This window comes from Ceratotherium simum, chromosome 4 (assembly GCF_057802395.1).
Source record: "Ceratotherium simum simum isolate JZ-2026a chromosome 4, ASM5780239v1, whole genome shotgun sequence".
Taxonomy (NCBI): domain Eukaryota; kingdom Metazoa; phylum Chordata; class Mammalia; order Perissodactyla; family Rhinocerotidae; genus Ceratotherium; species Ceratotherium simum.
In genome coordinates, this window is record NC_141903.1 from 36,017,657 (window position 1) to 36,037,528 (window position 19,872).

General features: G+C 43.6%; 1 protein-coding gene and 1 pseudogene across 1 annotated transcript in view; one reads left to right on the forward strand and one right to left on the reverse strand.

Annotated features, from left to right (window-relative positions):
- NRG2 (neuregulin 2) overlaps positions 1-19,872 on the forward strand; it is a 183,677-nt gene that overhangs the window by 11,290 nt on the left and 152,515 nt on the right. The gene's annotated exons all lie outside the window — the stretch shown is intronic.
- LOC106803167 (large ribosomal subunit protein uL30-like) lies at positions 2,656-3,372 on the reverse strand (annotated as a pseudogene).

Below are 19,872 nucleotides of genomic sequence, written 5' to 3' on the forward strand. Positions count from 1 at the left end.
CATTCCCAAGAATCACAGAAGTTCCCAGAAATTTCTAGTACAAAATTCTCAAACCCTCCTTGGACTTTAAGTCTGACAGATCTAGTGGGAAGGTAGGAACAAGGCCTGGGATAGGTACCTATGAGGATGGAACCACATCCAACAAATGTGGCTAAATTTCCCTCAGGTCCTGTTCTTTTGGACAAAACATTGAGTTTTTCCAAGAAGGCCTTTCCCATACTTCCAGGTCTCATTTTCAAAAGGGAATGCTTTCTCCAAAAAGGCTAGTAACATTCACTGGCCTCTTAACATGTATGTTAAGTTGTAACACGTATATTAAATTGTCTTGGCCAAGTACTGACAATAATCCCTCTCAGATGGCCCCTGCGGGGCTCGGCCAAGGTGGTTCAGGCCATGCTGAGCAGATCCCAGGGTGCAGAGCCGGGTAGTATCATACTCCAGGCAGAGCAAGACATCACCACATCTGAGAGAAACTCCTTGCTGCCGGGAAGAATCTAACTTGTAGGTTGAAGGGAGGCACATGAGTGGCCCCCAGATTGAGAGGGAGCTTACTGTCTTTGTTTCTTATTATGTAAATTATCTGACTGGGTGTCCACTGTGCATGGTGTGTACTCAGTTAACTGAGACGGCAAATGGGAGCTGAGCTGAGACTGCTTCCCTTGGGAATACTGTTTTCACCTCTGCCAGTGTTACCCGGGCTTCTACTTTTGCCTGTACACAGTGAGGGCTCCGTGCTGCTTCTGTGTGGTGTCACAGCCTCAGGGCCTCTGGTGAATGGTCTGCCTTTAAGTAAGAGTTAAAGGCACTGGTTTTAGATTAGTTCTGTGAAGGGATCCTCCTAGGGCGCTGTGTCTAAAAGAAAACATCACATTGATAAAGGGTGCCAGTGGGTTTGATGGTCTTCATTGGGTCAAGGTCATGAAGCGTATTTTTTTAAAGTAAGTATAAGATTTACTTTTCTCATCTCTGAAGTTAAATAACAGCCTAATCATTCAGAGTAGGGGTAAGTGTTGTCATTGTAAGAGGAAGAATAGAAAAGGGCAATAGTACTGCTCTGTCCACATGACTCGGGGTAATCCAATGGACATTACTCTCCATTCTATGGTTCAAAGATTACTTTGGAGAGTTTGTTACCGACAACTGTGAGTTTGGGGGAGGGGTCTCCTGGCTGGCTTGCAGTTGACACGGCCCCCCTTAAAGATTGAAGCTGGTTTGTGGATCTTGCCATGGGTTCCTCCAGTAATGTTGTAGATGTAGTGTTTGGTTCTTTCCCCTCCCTCTTCCTTTTCAGGTCTCTCCATTAGTGGCTCTTCTTCTTTTGACCACCTTGTAAAAGGCACAATTCCTAAGGGGCTGTCCTTGGTTCTTTCTCAATTTGTGTGATCTGTCTTGAAGTGCCAACTACACATAGCATAGTAGTTAAGACTGAATGCTCTGGAGCTGACTTTGAAGAGTGAATCTTGGCTGTATGACCTACTAGCTATATAACTCTGAGCAAATTAATTAACCTCTTTGTGCCTCAGCTTCCCCAACTGTAAAACAGGCCTATAATAATACCTACCTCATAGCATTGTGATAAGGATTCAGTGAATTCCTCCATGTAAGGTGCTTAGAACAGTGCCTGCTTGTAGAGAACATTCAATGCAGACTAGCTGCAATTACTATTATTGACATGTCTGTTGTTAGTGGAAAGAGAATGGCTTTGGATTCAGACTGGTGTTTATTAAAATCCTGACTCTGTTCCTTACTAGCTAAGCTTTGGACAAGTCCCTTAATCTTTTTAAGTCCCAGTTTCCAACTGCCTCTGGCACATTGTTTCCGTTATCTCTTGCTGCATACCAACCCACCATAACGTAGTGGCTTCAAACAGCATCAATTATTTGTTATTATCTCTCATTCTTCTGGGGACTGACTGCGCTCAACTAGGAAGTTTAGTATCTTTCATGTAGTTTTAGTCAGGTGGTGGCTAAGCAGTCAGACAGTAGCTGAGACTGGATCATTTCAAAGTTTCCTCTCTGGCCTGTCTAGCAGTTGATGCTGGCTAGTTCTCACCTGGGAGCTTAGCTGGGGCTGAGGGCCAGGGGCCTCACCTGGGTTTCCTCACAGAGTGGTGGCAAGGTCCAAGAGTGAGCATCCCAAGAGACGACCAGCAAAAGCTGTATTGTCTTTTATGATCTAGTCTCAGAAGGCACTAACATCACTTCCACCACATTCTCTTTGTTAAAGGAGAGTTATTAAGGCCTGATCAGGTTCAAGGGGAGCAGAATTAGGCTCTACCTCTTGGTGGAAGGATTATAAATGAATTTGTGGACGTGTTTTGAAACCATTACAGTCTGCCCTCTGCTGACAAATTATTTATATTCCTCACACATGAAAAATACACTCATCCTCACCCAAGATCCTCCTCCTTCAAAGGAGCCTATATAAAGCTCAGGCTTAGGAGCCAGAGTCTCACCATCTAAGTCAGGTCTACCTGCAGATGAGGCTTCTCTAATGCGGTTCCTTGGGTACAGCAACTCCAGTGCTGTTCTCCTTGACCTGAAGAAGTGAACTAAAGAAACAAATTATCTGCTCCCCCACCCCCCATACAATGCTGGAATAGACATAGAATAACTGCTATAGAAGCCTGTTTTATTTATTTATTTATTTAATTTATTTTTTCAATTTGAAAACAGTCACTGTTTATTTACTGACCAGATTACAAAAATAATCACGGTAGACACCTTAGTTCATCCTTCTAATAAGCCTATTGATCTGGTCTTCCCTGTTGCCAGCATCTCCACCTTCCACAAAATGGGTGGTCTTTTTCTTCGTTCCACCTCATGGAGAAGATAATTTGAAGGGCCATAGGAAATTGTTTGCTTCTTTGAAACGTTTTCCAACAGTATAGATCTCAAGAATCAGATCCTCCATGCAAATGATGCCGAATTTACCCAGAGATCAAGCAATCAAGGCGTTATCTGTCAGGGCAATTCGCTTCTTGTTAGTTTTGCCATAACCACGCTTGTAGATCAATTCATTTACTGACTTCAGGTTTGGGTACCCCCACGCGATATATGGTTCCACAATCCTCAGCATGTTGACTGAAGCCTTGTTGAGCTTAACAAAGGTGCCGTTGAAGATCTGGTGAAGGCGAAGAAGCTGCAACACCTTTCAGACCTTTGGGCTCACACCATTGATGCCTCTGATCCTGATGACAAATGCCAATTTCGGTTCCGCAGGTACATAGAAGTTGCCAGCTTTTCTTGCCATCCTAGCCATTCGGATCTCAGTTCTGTACATCTGCCTATATTCCTTGTGGTAGTGCTTAGCTTTTTCATAGATAAGCTTCCTCCTTGTCTTTCGAAGCATCTTTTGGGCAAACTTCTTTCTCAGGCTAGAAGCCTGTTTTAAAAAATTGGTAATACTTAATCATTTTTAAATGACTTTATTTTTTTACCTTAAATTTTGAAATAATTTCAGACTTACAAGAAAGTTGCAAAAATAGTACACAGAAATCCCCTGTGTCCAGCTTCCCCAAATTATACAACCCTGTAAAATTATCAAAACCAGGAAATTAATAGTATCGCTGCAATACTATTAACTAATCTATGGACCTTATTCAGATTTTGCCAGTTGTCTCACTAATGGCAATCCTAGTCCTGGATCCAATCTAGAATCTCATGTCACATTTAGTTTTCATGTCTCCTTAGTCTTCTATCTGGGATAGATGTTCCCATTTAGAAAGGGGAGAACCAGCAGTCACTGGTCCATAGCAGTTCTGTAATCCAGCCTGGCACATTGAGTAGGGCTCAGTCCTACTGCTTGGCAATGATTCTCCACTGTTCTTGGTTCTGTCCTGTGGGCTCCTTGGTTTTGCCCTCTGCATTATCCTTTCTTTCCCATAAAATGAAGCCTGTGTTTGCAGCTTAGCAGTTTTCTCAGTGTTCTGTATTCTTTTGTGAAAGTGATGGTCAGTCAGGTGTGGCCACAAGAGGTGACACAAGAGAGGCACAAAAAAAACAAGTTTACTATACTCACAAGTCCTACAGAGGGGGGTCACTGCATGCCACACGGGGTCACAGGGAAAGTGCCAGGTTTTGGTCAGGTGGCAGAAGACAAGAAAGATGGGAAAGCATTAGGTCAGAGCCTTTATTAGGACTTCCTTGGGGAAGCCAGAGCAGGGCAGGGTGAACAGTTTAGGATTGGCTAGTTTGAATAATTTTGGTGGGCTCTAAGCTATGGAGGTGGTCCCTGGTGCCTGGTACCTGGCCTTGGGATGATTAAGGGGTCAGATAGAGGGGATCTGGCTCTGGATTTGTTAATTTGCATATCAAAGGCATGCTCCTGGCTGAGTCTTTTGCTATCTCTAAGAATTGGCTAGCCCTGGGAGGGACAGTTTCTCCTCAGTCAGAAAGGGTTAAAATGTCAAAACATCGTAATGTCCAGAAAATAAAAAAATATCTAGTACACTTAGCCTGCTTCCTACTTGTAAATGTTTGGGGGTCCAAAGGCTTCTTTTCATTTTGTACTGCCTTGTCCCCTATAGTCCAAGCTGGAGGTGTTCCTGCTAGTACACTTCTTTTTAAAAATTGTGGTTTGCCTATGAATCTTATCATGGTTCACTACATTAGACAAAAGCCATACTTACAAAACCTTATCATGATAAGCTCTTTGCTACCTTGACCTCCCTGTGTGGCTGCTGTGGGACAACATCCTTCAGATAAGTGGAATCTCTAGTCTTTAATGGAAAGGGGCTGAGAAGCATGTCTTTAAGAGTCTTTTGTCTGTCTCAAAGATTCTTTGAGGCATGGCCTTTGATCTTCTGAGGTCTTAACAAAGGATACAATTCAAAATGTCTCAAACTGAGCTCATTATATTCTTCTTACCATATCCTGTTCTGTCTAGGACACCCCCATCTTAGATAACCACATAGATCTAGTCTTCCAAGACATTAGAAACCTCAAAATCATCTTTGGTTCCTTTGTCATCTTCAAATCCTATATACAGTACATTGTCAAGTCATGACTGTTTTTACTACTGCAAAGTCTCTTCAGTCCAATTCTTTTCATTCATGATGCCCTAGTTGGATACTTATCTCTCACCTAGACTGCCACAGTAGCTGCTAAATGGAATTCCCTATTTTCAGAATCTCTGCTCTCTTCCCTCTATCATCTATTGCTGGAATTAGCTTTCTAAAAGTAATTATCTCTCTCCAACCCAGAAATCTTCAATAGCTTCTTATTGTCTATAGAATAAAGTGAAAACTCCTTTACATGGCATGCAAGGCCTTCCATGATTTGACCCCCACCTGCTTTTAAGTCTTTAGCCCACTCTTCCACAGTTACTCTTTGCTTTAGCCATAATGTACTGTTTTGAAAAATTTGAACATATTTTACATTTTTCTTCCTTAGTGCTTTTGCACATTTTGTTTCCTTGGCTTGGTATGCCTTGCCTTTCCTTCTTAGTCAGTTGCTAGCCTCCTCATCCTTCAAGGCTCAGCTGAGATCCCACTTCTCCTCAAAGCTTTTTCTGATTTCCTCAGTTTGTATGAATCATGGCATCCTCTGTGTTTCTGTAGCAGTTCATAGCTCTTCTGTAATCATAATTACAGTGGTCTATTCTACCACTTAACATAGTTGGATGGGGAAGGAGGGTATGTATATATGGTTCTCTAGACTGTGAGCTTCTTGAGTGCAAGATAGAACTGTAGCAAACAATGTATCTTACTTATTTTTTTGTGTCTTACGTAAATTAGATGGCTTGATGACTTGAAAAGAGAATGAATTTTACCTTAGTATTAGAACTGGCAATTGGGAATAAGCATCTGGTTTACGGAAGGAGATTGGTCTAGGTAAGTAATGTATGGCAGAGGTATGAAAGTGGTAAATTGAGGCAGCCATGTTAGATGAAAGTGGGAGGTTGGTTTAGTTCAAAGTACTACTTTGGACTCGTGTGTGTGTGTGTGTGTGTGTGTGTGTGTGTGTGTGTGTGTGAGGAAGATTAGCCCTGAGCTAACATCCGATGCCGATCTTCCTCTTTTTGCTGAGGAAGATTGGCCCTGGGCTAACATCCGTGCTCATCTTCCTCTGCTTTATATGGAACGCTGCCACAGCATGGCTTGACAAGCAACACGTCAGTGCACCCCCGGGATTCGAGCCTGCGAACCCCAGGCGGCTGCAGTGGAGTATGTGCACTTAACCATTATGCCACCGGGCCAGCCCCTACATTGGACTCTTTACTGTCATTGTTGTTGCTGTTTATAATAGTAAAAACCAAGTCTGTGATGTGTGGATTAGAGTCTGTGTTTTATTAGCCTCTATGGGAAGTACCTTGAAAAGATTACTCAGGGATGAGGGAATTTGGTTGTTTTGTATACCACTGTATCCCTATCACCTTCATGGTACTTGGCATATAATAGGAGCTCAATAAATATTAGCTGAGGGAAAAATGAGTGAAGCAATATTTTCTTCTCTCATGTGATGCTAGAGTACCTACATGTACCATACCCAAGGAACATAGCCAGGAGAGCTGGTTCAAAATAAGCCCAAGTTAAAAGAAGGCTTATTCGGCACAAGTGACTTATCTAGGGTCCTCTTTTTTTTTTTTTTTGTGAGGAAGATCAGCCCTGAGGTAACATCCATGCTAATCCTCCTCTTTTTGCTGAGGAAGACCGGCTCTGAGCTAACATCTATTGCCAATCCTCCTCCTTTTTCTTCCCCCAAAGCCCCAGTAGATAGTTGTATGTCCTAGTTGCACATCCGTCTAGTTGCTGTATGTGGGATGCAGCCTCAGCATGGCTGGAGAAGCGGTGGGTCGGTGCGCGCCCGGGATCCGAACCCGGGCCGCCGGTAGCAGAGCACACGCACTTAACCGCTAGGCCATGGGGCTGGCCCTCTAGGGTCCTCTTGATACTCAGAACTTTCTGCTTTGCCACAGAGGAGTGGGAGATATTAGGGCCTTAGGATGTAGTCAGGGTGATTGGAGGCAAGTAAATGGCAGAATTGCAATCTGAATCAGGCAGTCAGAAATGACAGGAGCTTCTTTTAGGTGGCTGGGAGGAGAGTCTGAGGTGTGTCCTTAGTTGAGGAAAAGGACACTATTCAGGCTTTGTCAGGTTTTTGTTGTTGTTTTGTTTTTAAATAATCAGAGTGCTTCCTGGAAATCAGCCTCCCCAGGTCCAGTCCCAGCCCACTGCTTTTTGTATGACCTTGTGCAGGCTGTACTTACATCCTGGGTTTTGTTTAAGCTGACAAATGGTGGTTTCTTCTTCAACTGTGAGAACTGGGATGAAGAGAGTGTTTCAAGCCAATTAGGTAAGTGGCATGGCACCAAAATAGAGCCTGCATGGGTTTATAGTTTTTCTTTGAAAATTTTAGCAAAATCCTGGGCTGAGAGACAGTCTGGATGTCTGGAATGCTGAATTGCTTTCTTGAAGCTGAACTTTCCCTGTATTCTGTTCTAAGTATCAAACCCGTGCAGCCTCCTCAAGTCTGTGATTTTGATAATTGGATGGGAGGGGTTGGGGCAATTTAGGAAGATGATGGGGGCCTGACCTTTTCCTGCCTTTGAAATCCACAAGGGAGGGAGAATGGGGAAACTGATGAATAGTTGATCAAAAGATGGGGAGTGTCCCTCCTAAATTAGGACAGCTGGCTCATGATAAAATTGTTTTACTCTGTTAATGGCCCGCAGGACCAGATGCTGTGAAAACAGAAATTAAAGTACAACTTTGGCCAGCTCTCTCCATACAGTGAGGTCACTGTAACCTCTTCTCTCTGCCGTTGCCCAGCTGTGGATTCCTCTAGGGAAGTCTCAAGAGTCTTGAGGGAGGAGGCTTATTGGGCCCATGTCACTAGACTCCAGGGAAGTGGTAGATTCAGTTGACAAGTGCCTCGGGGGATGTGGGGTTTGCCTCTGCTTAACTTCTGGCTTGTCTTTGGAGACTATGCCTTCCTGGTTTTGGCAGGGCCAGCTCAACTCTGTCCATTCCATAAATAGAAGAGTTGTCTTCTTGGTCTCCTCATATCCCTGGGAAACTGATTTTGCTACAGGGCTGGGTGAACCATATGGCAGCCTAGGTTACAGTGATTGTTGGCGTTTGTCTACAGAGAGAGCAGGCTTTTTGGCTATAGCAGATCCCCCAGGTAGGGTTGCCACACCATCTGTGAACACAGCATATAGGATCAGCTAGATGGGTATGCAGTCCCATTCTCATCTACTCCCTGTCTCCCAAAGAAAGAGGCAAGTTCATCATCAAATATTGTCTAATAGATATATATTTTTAGCTCCTTTATTGTTCTTTTCTTTGAAGTTTGCTGGGGAGGTCTAGTAGGCATGTACCCTGCTCTTGAGGGGTTTACAGTCTAGTTGAGGATATCAGATTAACATGAATCAATAGCAAATGACATAAAGCGAAAGGTATATAATAATTGCAAAAAGGGAAAATAGACTATAGAATTCAGAGATGGGAAAGATCAATTAGAGCTGAAAATTTTCCAGGATAGAGTTAGGACTAGGGGTTAGTCTTGAGGAATGAATAGGTTTTTGAGATTTAGGAGGATAAGGGAAGGGCTTCTAAGCCAAAAGAACAATATGAGCAGAGGTAAAGGCAAGCAAGATATCTTCACAGGACCATGAGGAGTTGGGGTAGAGATCTAGGGCAGATAAGATGGGAAAATAGGACAAGACCAGATTAAAGAGGGTCCCCAGAAACAGGCAAAGGAGTTTGGACTTGGTTCTGGAGGTGATATGGCATCACTGTAGGTAGTGGAGCAGATATGATATGAAGAGAGGAATGTTTGCAAATACTTTGTACACACAATTCAGAGTTGACTGGAGTTGGGGAGAGAGATGTTCGAGAAAGGAGTTATAAAGGAGGAGAGGGTTATAACGTCCTTGAAGCCATGGAAACTGAAGGAAGAGGTAAACTACACTGTTTCTTTCCAGAATCTGTGAGACTTGGTGATGAGCTGGGTAGCGGGCATGAAGCAGAGAAAGGAGTTAAGGTTTAATCTTGCAAAGCTGGGAAAAATAATAGTGCCATTAGCAAAAATGGAGACGTTCTGAGGAAAAGTAATTATAAAGAGGAAAATGATGATTTGGCAATGATTGCGTTTATGTAACAAATACTTATGTGATACTCATAATGTACTTGGCACGGTACTAACCACTTTATAAATGTTAACTCATTTAGTTCTCGTAATAACCGTATGAAATAAATATTGTTATTATCCTCTTTATTACAAAGGGGAAAATTCAAGTGTAGAGAGGTTTAATAATTTGCCCAAGGTCATGAAGCTATAAATAAATGGCAGAGCCAAGATACTGATCCCAGGCCATTTACGCTAGGCTCCCTCTTGTTGATGGGAGACCCAAGTAGAAAATACAGTAGACAGTAGGTAGGAGATCAACTGTTTGTTGGGTGCTTCCTTTGTGCAGAACTCTTTGCAGGAAATGTAAAAATGAGTACAACATGGATATATTCAAGGAGCTTGTAAAGTTCTAGCGAAGGAATGGCAGATCATCAAATTGTTATTGAGGGTCCTAAGTTTTGTGCTACTTGGAGAGTGTAGCACATAAAGAAGGAGAGAGGGAGGAGAATACATATCTAGTTAGATATCAGAAAAGACTTAAAGGAGAAGGAGATGGAATTATAGATAGACCTTGAATGATTGGTCAAGTTGGACTTTGGTAGTTGGTAGTAGGGGAAGGTCATTCCTGGTAGAGATAAAAGCTTGAATAAAATTATGGAAGAAAGAAAGTTCAAAAGATATTTTGGGACCAGCACACGGCACAGTACCTAGCTCAGTGAATGTTTGACCTGAACTAGGATGGCAGGTGGTTTAGTTAGGCTGCAACCTAAACCATGAATTGGAGAAGCAGTAAGAGAGAAGGCGGGGACTCCCTTGGTGGAGGGCTGAAGCCTAAGTGAGAGGATTAGACTGGAGATGTGGAATTGCAAGTCCACAGCATATAAATGAGGGGGGATAGCTGATGCCGCAAGAGCAGAGGACTCCTGGAGGGAAGACTATAGCAAGGGGAAAGCTGAGGGCTGAGGATGGAGCCTTTTTGTTTTATGCATGCAGATACCTAGGCTAGTCTTACTTTGGGATGAGCCCAAACATTTCCTAAAATAAGGCCTCTTAGCTTGTAGGGTGTGGATTCTTCCTCTCCTAGACTGGGAGACCATTTCTGTCTCTCTGTCTTTGCTCTTCACAGGTCCCTTAGCCACCTGGGGTAAATGAAGTACTCCTTGTCCTTGTTCCCTGAGTAGATGTAGACAGGAATCCTAGGACCCTTCTACCTGGACTCAAGAAAGAATTAGCAAAATACATGCTCATGTTATGGGTGCAGAGGCGATATTTCAGGGAATCATGAGTTCTCTGTGTGGTATGAAACTTAAGTGGTTGAGATTGCTCTCTTAGGTCATGGGCAGTGCTTCCAGAGGATGGGCAAAGCCTGGTCCCTTCCAGTATTTCATACCCCTTGTAGGCCTTTAAGGATCGTTGTTGGGAAAACAGTGTTGAGTAGAGACAGAACTTAAAAATTCAGAGGTCAGGCATTACTTGTGGACTTCTTCAATGGACATGCTGGAATGGTCCTAACCTCAGATTTCTTTTCATAAAACAGAGCACAGTCCTAGGAGAGAGATGTCAGTTTAAACTCCAATTCATCTTTTTGTCAGTTTGTCGGTTTAAACTCCAAGCTCTGTGACCTTGGGACACCTGAACTTTGGGAGCCTGTTTCCTTAATTGAAAAATAGGGTTAGTGATATTTGCTTTTCTTACCTAACAGGCTAATATTGTGAAGCTCAGAGGAAATAGTGTCTGTGAAAGTGCTTTGAGATTGGAAAGTTCTGTATCAGAGTATGCTGTTATTATTACAACTGCTAACCAGTTTGCTCACTCTTGAAGATTAATGCTCTGAGGATGCCTTTGGATAACCTCTTCACAGCCCCTCTGCCAAGGACTTAAAGGACAAGGCTACAGAGTGGAAGTTTGAGACACGTCATAGAACATTTCCTCAGGCAGACATATCCTGTTTCATTGGCTCTGTGATGCAATTCCCTCCACTCCATACGTTAACACCTCTGAAATTTGGCCCTGCCTTACAATTGATGGCATAGTAGATGTGATGAAATCAGCTAACTCTTTTCTTGGAGCCAGATGCGCCACATATACAAACTTTCTTTTTTCTACATGAAGAGCTGTTTTATCTCAACTTTTGCTAGAGAAGATCTTGCTAAAATGCATGGGGACATTTTTCTGCCTCAGTAATTGTAGAATTCAGTCTATCCTTGAGCTTCTTGCATGTGTCCTGGTCATCCTTTCTCATTGCATAGATCCATGGAAGCAGAAGTTTGGCTTGAATATGTAAGTCCTGATCTTGGGACATATCCATCCTGCCTTTGATTTTTAAAAAATTCTCTAATGACAATTTTGTCCTCATTTCCTGCTTCCTCCTAAAAGTGGAAGGTGAGATGCATTTTGGTTAAGGGATAGTTTATATTATTCTGGTTTGACTGTCTTGGGCCCTGGGTCTCCTATCCCTGTCCTGAAAACCACTAACATAAATCCTCCAAGTCACAGGACAATCAATACACTCTCTGTGAAGCTTCTCTTCAGGATGAATTCTGCTCTTGTTTTCTTTTACCTTTTGAAAGCTGTTGAGATTCAACTGCAAATTCAGAGCTTCTTTCTTAGTACCAATTCTTGTTGTTTTGTCTCCTATTGATCATCTGGGTGTGGACTTTCCACCTTTTGAATTGAATGGCAAGGAGACTTCTGAGCCTCTCCCCCCTTGTCCTCTGCTGTAGGTTCAGGGAATGTAGACCAAGAGCTTGTTATGAATGTAAACCCTCAGGGACAGAGGAGTAAGAAAGGCACTAACACTTATTGAGCGTGTGCTTTTACAGACATTACTTCATTTGAGCCTCACAACAGCCTAGGAAGGTGGGCCTTCCCTTCCCAATATTACATCTAGGAACCTGAGGCTGGAAACAATTAGGTGAGTTCCAAGCTGGCCACACTAGTTATAAGTGATGGAGCTCGTTTGAACCCATGCTTTCTAGGCAGAGCCAGGCTGAAAACAAAGAGAAGTGATAAGGGGATTACTCTTACTGATTACACAGGCATTCTTTCCTGGCTGATGTGGAGACTCAAGGGATGACTGGACAGGGTTCTTTGAAGAGTTCTGTGGTTTTTCCCCCTGCCCAACTCTGGGAGTGGGCTGGTGACCAAGGTCCCCTGGCTGAGCTGTTCTGTGTTTCTCAGCCTCTGATTGGCCCTCTGGCTTCTGCTTCCAGAGGCTCCCTATTCAGGTCAGGTGCTGCTTGGTGCCCTAGAAATAACAGGGTTTCTAGCACAGAGTGACTCCCTGGAGCCTCTGGGCCTGCTAGGGCAGCACTTGCACCACCTCTCCCCAAAGCTGTGTTTATTTCTATTATCTCATTTGCTTATTATAGGCCGTCTGCTAAGTGTCAGTTGTCGCCTCCCCACAATTCCTGCCTTTTCTTTTCCATCTGTCTTCCCCAGTGCTTTGGGGACTCTGGGCGACAGGGACCTAGGAGACAGCATTCTAAATAGTCTCCTTCTACAGTTCTTCATTTGGAATTAAGCCTTTTTGCTGATTTTCCCTCAGGGATGAGCTTTTGTTACAGTGGCACTGTAAATGAGTATCCTCTCTCTGGTCTGCGGAAGGAGTGCCTCAAAGGGCTGAAAAGAGAGCAGTCTGGGAGAGCAGGGCCTGGATGGAGGGGGGTGTTGGTTTCCATCTGCAGGGCTCAAGTGCTGACCTGGGACTTGGCAGCCCCTGTGTTTTGGTCTTCTGCTTCATGTGACCTTGGCAAGCACTTGTCCTCTTAAATCTTTGTATCCTGGTGCTGTTTCTGCACTTCGGACTAAGAGATGCTGATTGAATTCTGGTCCTAGAGTTACAGCCATGGCTCTGAGACAGTGAACTGGAGAAACTGCCCCAGATTCCAGGCCTGGGGGAGCCTAGGCAATGACGTGGGAGGTATCTTACTCTGAACTATAGTGTGTAACATAAGAGCTGAGTCTGTTAGGCAGCTGGGCAGCCTCTGCCCCCTTCCAAAGTTACCGCGTGAAGGAGTAGGGCTCTTTTCCTGTCCTAACACACCCATCTGATCCCTCATCTGCATGCTGGCACTTGGTGACTTCTCTTCTACTTCACTGCTGTTTTCAGTCATTTCCCCGGACCTGGTTACACCTGGGCCATCTCCCAGAGATCCTGTCACATCACCTGCAGACAGCTTGGCTTGAAGCAGCTCCCATTTGGCCTGGTTCTGACTCAGGAGCAGGACAGAGGAGGGAGTGTTGTTTTGTTCTAGGTGTCAAGATAGAGCCCACAGAGGTTGTTTGCTTCCTGGGATCTACATTGCTCACCAAGAACACATGGGCCTGTAAATTTTGAGGTTTTCTCTGGAAAACATTAGCAGAACTGACTTAATGACTTTGTGTGTTTGGAGGGATGAATATAAACTGACTTGCATACTCATCCTCTCCTTCCTTCTGATGCTCAGAGGAGCTGTCCCTTTCTGACTGAGGCCAGTCCTCCAGCTCTGCCCTGTGGTCCATTCCTTTCTACCTTCTTGGGATCCTGATACTGTTGACTTTTCTTTCTCTCAACTGTCCCTCCTCTGTCTTCATCTCTGCTGAATCCTTTCTATCCATTTTTCAACATCCTCAGGTCTCTCCCATCTTAAATTACCACCTATCTTTCTCTTTCACAGCCAAACTTGTTGAAAGAACAGTCTATACACTTTGTCTCTGTTTCATGACCTCTCCTCTCCAAATGGTCTCCAGAAGACCATTTGGCTTCTTCCCCAATTCCCACTCTATCAAAACTGCTCTAAGTGAACTACAAGTTCCTAAACCTACCGTACATGCTTCATTCCCCATCTTATTTCATCTCTTAGTACTTTGATACTATTAACTAATCCTGACTTCTTGAAATGTGTTGTTCCCTTGGCTGCCATGACGTCACACCTTAGTTTTCCTTCTACCTCTCTGGTCATTCCTTTACATTGTCTGTTTTTTGGCTCTTTCCTCTCTACTCCATTACTTTTTAAATGTGGGAGCTCTTCAAGTCTCCATCCTGGGTTCTCTTTGTTACTCCCGTACTCTCTTTGTACACAGTTTTCATGGCTTTCCTCACTGTGTCTATGAGGACTCTCATATTCATGTCTTCAGTTCTTTAGTTGGAGACCTTTGAGCTCCAGATTTGTATATTTACCTTGCTACTCATCTTCTCTGCTTGGTATCTCACAGCTTTGTCACACTCAACATGTCCCAAACTGAACCAATGATATCACCCCCTTTCCAAACTTGGTCCTCTAACAGTATTCCCCATTTAAACCACTAAGGTTGCACTTTGGTACTTTCTTCTTTCTTACCTGCCCGCCTCCTCCCCTCCCTCACATCTTATCACTTTTACCTCCTAAATCTCTCTTGAATTTATCTGTTTTTCCACTGACATCAGCCATGTCAAATACTGATCATCTTTCAACTGTTTTACTCTAGTTGCTTCATTACTGGCCTATTTTATTTTATTTATTTATTTTATTATTTTTTTTGGTGAGGAAGGCCCTGAGCTAACATCTGTTGCCAATCCTCCTCTTTTTGCTTGAGGAAGATTGTCCCTGAGCTAACATGTGTGCCAGCCTTCCTCTATTTTGTATGTGGGACACCTCCATTGTATGGCTTGATGAGTGGTGTGTAGGTCTGCGCCCAGGATCGGAACCTGTGAATCCTGGGCTGCCGAAGTGGAATGTGTGAACTTAACCACTATGCCACTGGGCTGGCCCCAATTATTGGCCTTTTTATATTGACTTGTATCCCTTAGAGTTCATTAGAGCTTTGAAAAACACACACCCAATCACCTTTCACTCTGCCACCCCTACTCTGCACCAATCTCTTTCATCAACTAACGTATATTTATTTATTTATTTTTTTGTGAGGAAGATCAGCCCTGAGCTAACATCCATACTAATCCTCCTCTTTTTGCTGAGGAAGACCAGCTCTGAGCTAACATCTATTGCCAATCCTCCTCCTTTTTTTTTTCCCCCAAAGCTCCAGTAGATAGTTGTATGTCATAGTTGCACAGCTTTCTAGTTGCTGTATGTGGGACGCGGCCTCAGCATGGCCGGAGAAGCGGTGCGTCGGTGCGCACCCGGGATCCGAACCCGGGCTGCCAGTAGCGGAGCACGCCCACTTAACCACTAAGCCACGGGGCGGGCCCCATCAACTAACGTATATTAAGACCACATCCTTCTCATGGCCTACAAGGCCCTTGGTGGTCTCACCTGTGCTGACTTCACCAATGTCATCTCTGCCCCCCTGCTCCTCACTCTGCACTTGGGCCACACTGGCTTTGATAAGATGTGACTTCCGCCTTAGGGTGTTTGTAAGTATTCTTTCTCTCTCTGAAATGCCCTTCCTTCTCACCTAGTTCATTCCTATTTGTCCTTCTGAGCTCAGCTCAGATGTTACCTCCTTCAGGAAGGCTTTCAGAAACCCCAGACTAGGCCATAGATGTGCTGCATTGTTCACACAATGCCATTATCACTTCCACGTCTCTCTAGCACTTATTCCTGGTAGTAACTGAAAAACCCTTTGATGTCTGATGTCTATCTCCCTGCTAGACAATAAGCTCCTGAGGACAGGGACTGTGTCTGTCATATTCACAGCTGTACGCCCAGTCCTAGTATAATGCCTGGCACATAGTTGGCACCAGGATTGTTTATTTTTATTAATGAATGACAGCTGAGTTGGGGAGGAGGCAGTAAAGATGAATTTGCAGGGAGGTGTATGCAGACAATGTTGTCCTCCCAAACAGTCAAGTTAGAGGAGCCAATAATAGTTCAATTTTATAAGAATCATATAGTTAGATTATCTGCTTCAAAATTTTAGTTTTAAATATGAGGAAACTAAGGCCCAGAGAGTGAAATCACTTGCCCAAGGTCATAGGATGAGATAGTAGCAGAGTTCTGACTTCCAGGTTGGCACTAGCTCTCCTTCTGCACCACCCCCCTTCCTGCCTCTCTTACAGGTGACAGCCTCTGTGTTCTCCAGCTGCAAGCAGGACCCTGGAGTCAGGAAGGTCGATTGCTTCCTCCCTGACTTGTGTGTGTGGCAGGTAGAAGCAGCCTATCCCACAAGTGCAGCATAAGGAGCCATTTCACTCCCCTCCACCTAGTCTTAGAAATGAGTGATGGGCTGCAAAGGTATCTGAGCCAACGCCAGCCTTACCTATTGAGATGTGGTGCACTGAGAAGAGAAACACAAGGGATGTGTTTGTTGAAGTAACTTGATTTTCTAGTTTCTAGGTTATCAGAATTTGGGGCCTGGAAGCCTGACATTGGAGCTAAAGCTTATGGGAGGCTGGTTTGCATCTATTACTTAGGGACTCACAGTGCGCCCACCTGGAAACCCTACCTGTGTGGTCTGATGGTGAAGCCTTAGTTAAAGCCTGCAGGGAAGCCCTTCTTCAGTAAGAGGTCCCTTCCTCCATCATGTTTACCCAACCACTTCATTCTAGTCATTGAGAATTACATCCTGAGTGATCTGGAAATGGAAAGCTCCAGACTGGGAGTGGGCATGGAGGAAACAGGATACAGTAGTCCCCCATTATCCATGGTTTCACTTTTCACAGTTTCAGTTACCCGTGGTCAACCATAGTCTGAAAATATTAAATGGAAAATTACAGAAATAAATAATTCGTAAGTTTTAAATTGCATGCCATTTTGAGTAACGTAATGAAGTCTTGCACTGCCCTGCTCCGTCCTGCCTGGGACATGAATCATGCCTTTGTCCAGTGTATCCGGGCTGTATATGCTACCTGCCCGTTAGTCACTTAGTAACCGTCTGGGTTATCAGATTGACTGTTGCGGTATCGCAGTGCTCGTGTTCAAGTAATGCTTATTTTACGTACTAACGGCCCCAAAGCGCAGGAGTAGTGATGCTGGCAATTCGAATATGCCGAAGAGAAGCCAAAAAGTGCTTCCTTTCAGTGAAAAGGTGAAAGTTTTCAACTTAATAAGGAAAGAAAAAATTGTATGCTGTGGTCGCTAAGATCTAGGGTAAGAACAAATCTTCTATCCATGAAATTGTGAAGAAGGAAAAAGAAATTCGTGCTGTCGCACCTCAAACTGCAAAAGTTATGGCCACAGTGCATAAGTGCTTAGTTAAGATGGAAAAGACATTAAATTTGTACAATAAGATGTTTTGAGAGAGAGACCACATTCACATAACTTTTATTACAGTATATTGTCATAATTTTTATATTATTTTATATTTTATATTTTTATGTTTTATTATTAGTTATTGCTGTTAATCTCTTACTGTGCTTAATTTATAAATTAAACTCTCATAGGTATGTATTGCTAAACCAAAACTGCTCTTGTCAAGATCCCCAGTGACATCCACATTGCCAAATCCATGCCTGTCCATGGGAAGCTCACAGCTTAGCGGTAGATAGACCATTCGTTTATTCATTCACTCATTTATAAAATATTTGGTAGGCATCTATTATGCGTAGGCATTATGCTGGGCTTATTTGTGCGTTCAGCAATATTTGAGTTTCCCCTCTGTATCAGGACTTCTTCCAGGTGCTTGGAATGTTGAACAAACAAAACTCTCTGCCTTCATGGAATTTACTTTTAGTGGAGAGATAGCAATAATATAGAATATACATAATAAATAAGTAAATTAAATAGTGTTTAGAAGTGGTAAATACTATGAAAAGAAAAAAAGAGTAGAAAGAGTGAAGGGAGTGCAGGGGGGTGGGTTGTGATTTAAACAGTGTGATCGTGATAGACCTAATGTACGAAGTGACGTTACAGTGGAGACTTGAAGGAGGCGAGGATATTAGGCATATGGGTAGCTCGGCGAAAGGAATTTCAGGCAGAGGGAATTTCCCCTAAGGTGGAAGTGTGCCTGGCATGTTCAGGGAACAGCAAGAAGGCCCATATGTCTGGAGTGGAATGAGCTGAGGTTGGAGAAGCAATGGATGTCAGATCACATAGGGCCTTGTAGGCAACTGTGACGATTTGGCTTTTTCTTTTGGTGAAAAAAGGATCCACTGGAGAGTTTTGAATAGAGGAGTAATATGATCTGACTTATATTTGAAAGATCACAAAGTCTGCAGTGTTGAGGATAGACTTGCAGGAGCGAAGGTGAAAACAGAGAAACAAGTTAGGAGGCCACTGCAAACATCTAGACGTGATGGTGGCGCAGTGTACTGTGGTGGCAAAGGAGGAGATGAAAAGAGGTTGGATTCTGGATATTTTAAAAAGATAGAGAGCCCAGAGGGTTTCCCGATGGACAAAATATAGAGTGGGAGAGAAAAAGAGGAGTAAAAAATGATTCCAAGCTTTTTAACCTGAGCGATTGGAAACGTGATATTGCCATTGAGATGAGGAAGACTGTGGGTGGATCAAATTTTGGGGGGAGATGAGTTCAGTTTTAGATAGTTTGGATGTGTTAAGTGGAGAGTTAACATATGGGCTGGAGATGTAAATATGGGAATCATCAGCATATAGGTGGTATTAAAACTGGGAAAGTAGACAAGATCACCAAAGGACAGAGTATAGGTAGAGCAGAAAAGCAGAGCAAGAACCTGAGCCCCGGGCACTACAGTGGTAAGAGGTTAGGGGGAAGAGGAGGAACCAGCAAAGAAGACTGAGAGGAAGTGACTAATGAGGTAGGAAGAAAACCAAGTGAGTGTGGTGACCTGGAAGCCCAGTGAAGAAAGTACACCAACTAGGCGGGGAGAGACTAACTGGTTCAAATGCTGCTGAGGAGTCAAGTAAGACAAGGAGTGAGAATTAATCACTGGATTTGGCAATGTGGATGTCACTGGGGATCTTGACAAGAGCAGTTTTGGTTTAGTAATAGGGGTTAAAGCTTTATTTGTGTGAATTTAATAGAAAGTGGAAGAGAAGGAATTTATTGCAAGTTTGCTGCAAAGGGGAACAGAGTAATGGGGTGGTATCTGGTAGGGGAAGTGGAATTATTATTGTGGTAAGGTATACATAACATAAAATTGACCATTTTAGCCATTATTAAGCATACAGTTCAGTGGCATTAAGTACATTCACAATGTTGTGTAACCATCATGCCGTCCATCTCCAGAACTTCTTCATCTTCCCAAACTGAAACTCTGTTATTATTTTTTTAATGTGGGAGAAGTCACAGCCTGTTTATATGCTGATGGGAACAACACAGTTGAGAAGGGGAAATTAATGATGTAGGAGGGTGAGGGTAGATTGTTGGAATGGTTTCCTAGAGTTGGAGGGGTGAGATGTGGTGCACAAAAAGAGGAATGGCTGTGGGACCACAGACGATCCATCTTTAGTAACAGGAGGGAAGGCAGAGTTGTGTGTATGGATGCTGATAAGTGCATAAATATTGTGGTGGGAATCTGTGGAAATTCTGATTGTTTCAATTTTCTCAGTGAAGTAGGAAACAGAGTCATCAGCTGAGAGTATGGGAGAGGAGTTGTTAGAGATTTGAAGAGAAAGAAGGTGTGAAATAGTCATCTAGGTGAAGAGGTGAGGGCCAGCCCGGTGGCTTAGCGGTTAAGTGCGTGTGCTCCGCTACTGGCGGCCTGGGTTTGGATCCCGGGCACGCACCAACGCACCGCTTCTCTGGCCATGCTGAGACCGCGGTCCCACATACAGCAACTAGAAGGATGTGCAACTATGACATACAACTATCTACTGGGGCTTTGGGGAAGAAAAAAAGGAGGAGGACTGGCAATAGATGTTAGCTCAGAGCCGGTCTTCCTCAGCAAAAAGAGAAGGATTAGCACGGATGTTAGTTCAGGGCTGATCGCCCTCACAAAAAAAAAAAAAAAAAAAAAAAAGAATAG